The sequence below is a fragment of the Pieris brassicae genome, chromosome 10, assembly GCF_905147105.1.
Source record: "Pieris brassicae chromosome 10, ilPieBrab1.1, whole genome shotgun sequence".
NCBI classification, from domain to species: domain Eukaryota; kingdom Metazoa; phylum Arthropoda; class Insecta; order Lepidoptera; family Pieridae; genus Pieris; species Pieris brassicae.
Window position 1 is genome coordinate 4760164 of NC_059674.1, and position 5697 is coordinate 4765860.

Here is a 5697-nt window from a genome sequence, read left to right on the forward strand (position 1 = left end):
TCTGAGCTTTATAGTAAGATAAATGTTTGTATATAAGCATCAATTTTTTAATGTACTTTATAGTTTGTAAATAAATTACTTTTTTATAAAATTGTTTTATTTAAGACTCAATTTAGGTATATCTTAATATTTCGCCTAATAATTGAATACATGTAATCAAATCTTTATTAAGTCTTAAATCTACATTTTAGTAGAGCCCTTTTAAGTTCGAGAACCTGTGTTAGGGATGAACGCTCTTTCCTATATGTTTATACATAATCTACTTAACAAAGTTTTTAAAAAACAAAACAGTGTAGGTACTTATATAGTATCACATATCATCATCAGTACTACGTATCATTTAAATAAGATACAGTAAAACCAGCTTAAGACGATTTCTCAGGGACCCTACCAAAACGCGTCTTAAGCGAGGAAGCGTGTTTATTATGCGGGATATGTTATTGAACATTGTGATTTGTATTGATTTTAAATATATATTATATTTATTTACTCAACTTCTACAAAGAGATCTTCAGTTTGTGGATAATTTAATGTTTTTAGCCACGTTGTTGCTGTTTTTTTAAACTTTTTAAACACGATAGGGTATATATTTAGGGTTTTATTTATTTTATTGTACAATCTTGGAGATTGGGTTGCTAATTGCTTCGAGGCAAAAGTTGTAGACATAGTTTGAGACTTTATTACATTTGAGTGATTTCTTTTCCTTAATATTGATATATCAAACGAGTTATTTTTGTGGATTTTAAGTATACATTGAAGGATGTATAGTTGCCTAACTGTTAGGAGATCTGTATCTTTATATAGCTTTTCTGTGGAATATAGTTTATTCTTGCAAATGATTATTTTCAAGATACTTCTCTGTACACGTTCAATACTTACAAATTTTGATTTAAATGTGCCGCCCCATATACTTATACAATATAGGAGAACGGACTCTACTAAGGTTTTGTAGATATACATAATAAGCTGTAAATCACAAACGTTACGAAGGCGTTTAATAACAATTTTGTAGTGTTAACTCTCTCGATCTCGGAACAAGTGCAATCAATATTTATTTATTTATTAACACTTCGTTACACTACAGAAAATAAAAAAAATGAACATAATTAAATCAAAAGGAGGGCAATTGGCGGTCTTATCGCTTTCGAGAGATCTCTTCCAGGCAACCACTGTGAATAAAGAAAAAAAATGTATTAAATTACATAAGATAGGCAAGTAGTGCAAAAATACATGTTATACACAGTTATTAAGACAAATACTAAACAGGAACAACAAAAACTAAACTAAAAAGATGATACATTAAAATAGAAAGTAAGAAGACAAATAAATCACGATAATTTAAGATAAGTCACACGTCAGTTAGTAGTTTACCATCGATCGTTTTTGTAATTTTACCAGTTAGATCCTTAATAGCGTCCTCAGCACAGATACCCGCACGAAAATCATACTGTGATTCGGACAATATACCATAGGAGTTAAGTAAACGGCTATTTATAAGTTTATCAAGGATTTTGAAAATTACTGGAAGGACTGAAATGGGTGGATAGTTAGTATTGTCTTCTTTATTACCACCTTTATGCACCGGGTATTATTGAGCATTTAAGTGATTGAGGGGATACACCGCATGATAGTGATAGAATACAAATTTTAGTTAATACAGGAATAGTAATATGTTTTGCCATTTTTATAAATTTTGTAGAGATGTTATCATAACCTGATGCTGCATCGGATTTGAGATTATTTATAACAACCTCTATCTCTGCTGCATCCGGTTCTATAACTCCAATTGTGTTGACTTGGATAGGGAGCTTGCTAAGATACTTCCTTAGAGATTGAGGATCACTTGAGATACCGTAGATTTGCCTACGTTGTTGAAATAATTAGCTATATAGTTTGCAGATTCAATGCCTGAAGATTTTAAACTAGTAAGTTCAATGTTTTTCTGTTTCTGTTTATTTAGGTTTGCAATATTTTTGATACGTTTCCTTAATGATTTATTATTCCTTTAATATACTATATATATATATATATAATACCTTTTGAATTATTCAGTATCTGCCTTTCATATTATTTTTTAACTTTTTTATTAAATTATTACAGTAATTACGATACCGTCGGTATGTAATCTTCAGTACGTGATTATGTTCATCGAGTCTCAGTTTTTTTTGTAGAGTATTTCTATGTTTTATACATCTAAGAATACCTGGTGTAATCCAGGGTTTTATTAGTCTTTTGATACAAGGTTTACAATTTTTGTATTTGTTTTTTATGGAATCAGTTATTAATGTTATAAGTCGGTTTGTTAGAAAATTAGGATCTTCAGTATTTAGAATAAGTTGGCTCATAATTTGATTCAAGGGTTTTTAGTGCTTTATCGTAATTTGTCATTAATTTAGTTCTTGGTGCTGTATGATGTTTTTTTAAATAATAAATAACTGTCGTTTTATGATCCGTGACTGTAGTATCTAGAACGGCTATTGATGCAGAATAGTGACTAGAATCCAAGTTAGTCATAATGTGATCTATACAGCTATTTATCCTCGTGTCGAAGTTATGGCCTGGTTGCAAACTATGTTGCTAACATGTCAAGGTATGCACCTGGCAATTTGTCATTATTACCGTCGATTATGTTTATGTTGATATCCCCAGTAAGTATCACATTTGTTTTTAAATGAGGTAACATGAGGGATTTATCCAATGAATCAATAATTTTTTTGATGTTTAATCCCCTGATGGGCTATAGATACAAATCAATGTTTGTTATGTCGGAAAAGTTATTTCAAGACGTGATGCTCCTTGTAGATGTATTTCTTTGACTCTGTGCTCGATTGATTCCTTCAAGAAGACTACAACACCATCATTTTGATTAACATTTCTCGTACTATTATATGTTACATAATTAGGTTTCTGAGGGAGTGGTTTGTCAGGGTTTATTCTACATTCAGTTAGAACTATTGCGTCGATATTTATGTTAAATGTTGTTAAATTTATGTCCAAGTTGTCAATATTCGATGTTTTATGGATACTTCTTATATTTTGAGTAACCACTGAGAGAAAGGGAATAGTTGATATTGCACTTTGATTAAATGTATCAATAGTGCACTGTTGGGCAGTGATGTTTGAGAAGGTGTCTAATTCTTGTAAAATATTATTATAATTTTTATCCATTTCTATTTATGAAGATTCCAGCAGGAAGCAAGGTAAGATGAAGAAGGATATTAGGAATTGGAGATCATGTAATTTTACTTTGATGTGTTTATGCAATGGTAGGTATTGAAGCTCAATTGTGTAAAAGTTAGCAGTTATGTGTAGGGGAGAGTAGGGTAATGGGAGTCAGCGGGCAATGGGAGTCACCCACACCACTACGAAACACTACATGAGACCGACGCGTAAACAGCGTCCTCAGCCCCCGCTTCGGGCTCGCCACGAACGGCTCGCGCAAGTCCACTCATGCGCCACTGAGAAACGACCGTGTTTTCTTTTTGCGCTCTGCTGATGTAATTTTTCGTAAATGCAAATTAGAAGGTAAGTACCAAATATCTTGCAGTATGCGGTTATGACATTTACACTTACTTAGTGAGACGGTTCAAATTGTGATATGCAGTTCAGATTATATCAGTGTATTAAAGTTTTATTTTTATTTTTTACTCATTAGTGTAGTTGTGGGTAATGAGAGTCATGCCGAAAGTACGCGTCAGGACAACTGAAAAAGCTTCCTGGTCTTCTGATAGCCTAAATAAAGCTATACAGCTCATTGATGGCGGTTCTTCTATAAGAAATGCTGCTAAAGTAATGGGAATCCCTTTTTCAAGCCTTCAGAAGAGGATAAAAAAAGGTTCTACCTTAGCACCACATCTAGGACGATTCACTGTCTTTAGTCGTGAGGAAGAAGCCGAGCTAGCGAACTTGGTGAAGAAAATGGCAAATATTTTCTATGGTTGCACTGCTAATCAAATCAGAAGAGTCGCTTTCGTATATGCTGAACAATTAAATGTGAATCACAATTTTAATCAAGCTTCAAAAATGGCTGGACGCGATTGGTTGCATGAAAAGAGAAAACATGGAAAGGCAAAGGATAAGGAAAAAAGACTAAAGTACAGAAGAAGGGTCCTGAAAAGGCAAAGCGCCAAGTATTACAAGAACAGAACGAAACTTTTATATCAGATGTTGGCACTGACGACTTATGCCAGGACGATGAGGATGATGACGCAAAAGATGCTAGAAACAGACGCCTAGTATGCGACGAATTCGGAAAAAACAACGAGATGTGGTATAGGTGTACCTCGTGTGGACTATGGGCTCACGCGGAGTGCACTGGATGGGAATTGCTGAAGGTTATGTTTGCGACGTATGCTAGATTTTGTTTGACTCCGATTGCCCCCAGGGTGATCACCATTATCACTACGTTGGTGTAATGGGAGTCAAATCTGTTTTTTTTAAAACTTTTATAATTTCCAAAGTTGATTGCCAAAGTGACTGAAATTGATCTCTAAAGATAGTTTAATAAGCAAATTATTTTACACGCAGTTATAATAAATACTTTCTTTTTAATTAAAATTTTATTTGAGTTCTCGCTTAAGTGACCCCCATTACCCTCTTTTACCCTAGTTGTTCAAGACTATTTTACAGTGTACGTTAGTTGAAAGAGGTAAGTTGACTAGACAGTACATGTGAGTTACATAAACTTAAGTAGAAAATATTAGAATTAGTTATAATACCTGAAATCAGCACACAAGCGATTGGGATACAATATGGTACAAATAATGGTTGACACAGAATCAAAATTAGGTTCTGAACTTGGGCCTCATTTGTTATTTGTATTATGTTAGAGGTGTCATCTTTTCGCAGATATACAAGTCGGACGGCCACAGGGTCCAACAGTACTTGTATTTCTTGACTCTCTTTAAGTCTCGAGCTAGAAAGTAAACCCTGCTTGCCTTCTGCGTTAGTGATTCCGAGATGAAGATCGGTACATCAGGATCCTTCTTAAGACCGAGGTGTTTAGCACAGAGTTTGTTATTTGGGCCATTATTAAACATCTTAGCAGCGTAGAACCGTAGAGGTTAGTTCTATTACAATTGTTTTTGTAGAAGATTTGTTTGTTATTTGTTTTATATATATCCCATATGTCCTCTTTGTTCATTTCAGATTTTATATTTTGCGCAAGATTTGACATAAGTTTAATGAGGTCCTCTTTAGATTCTTTACTTCCAGAGGTACATTTCTCATCTCAATGGTTGTCTTCTTATGTTGTCTGCTATCTTCTAATTTATGTTCTAAAATCAAAATTTGTTCATCGCGTTTTTTTATCTCTATTTCCAATGACTCAATTTTCTTTTTTGAATTCTAAGTTTTGTTCTGCTAGGAAAGTAATTGACTTTTCTATACTCGAGTTGCTCAGATTAAGGGCAGAAATCATTGGGAATAGCTTGATGCTTTTGATGTTTCTCTCCCCACGAGGTAATAAGATTTTTCATTTCTTCCCTTAAGTCAGAAATTTCCTCACTGTGTGTTTTTGCAAACCTTTTACGTTTTTGCCTAGAAGTGACAAAGGTAATGCATTTATTTTATTCCTGTAAGTTAGGCTCTGACGTAGATTTTTCCAGGGTATTCATTGTGCGGTAGTGATGTTACATACCTTAGTTACCTTGATCTTATACCAAGAGCGCAGAAATGGCAAGGAAGGTCTTGTATTTA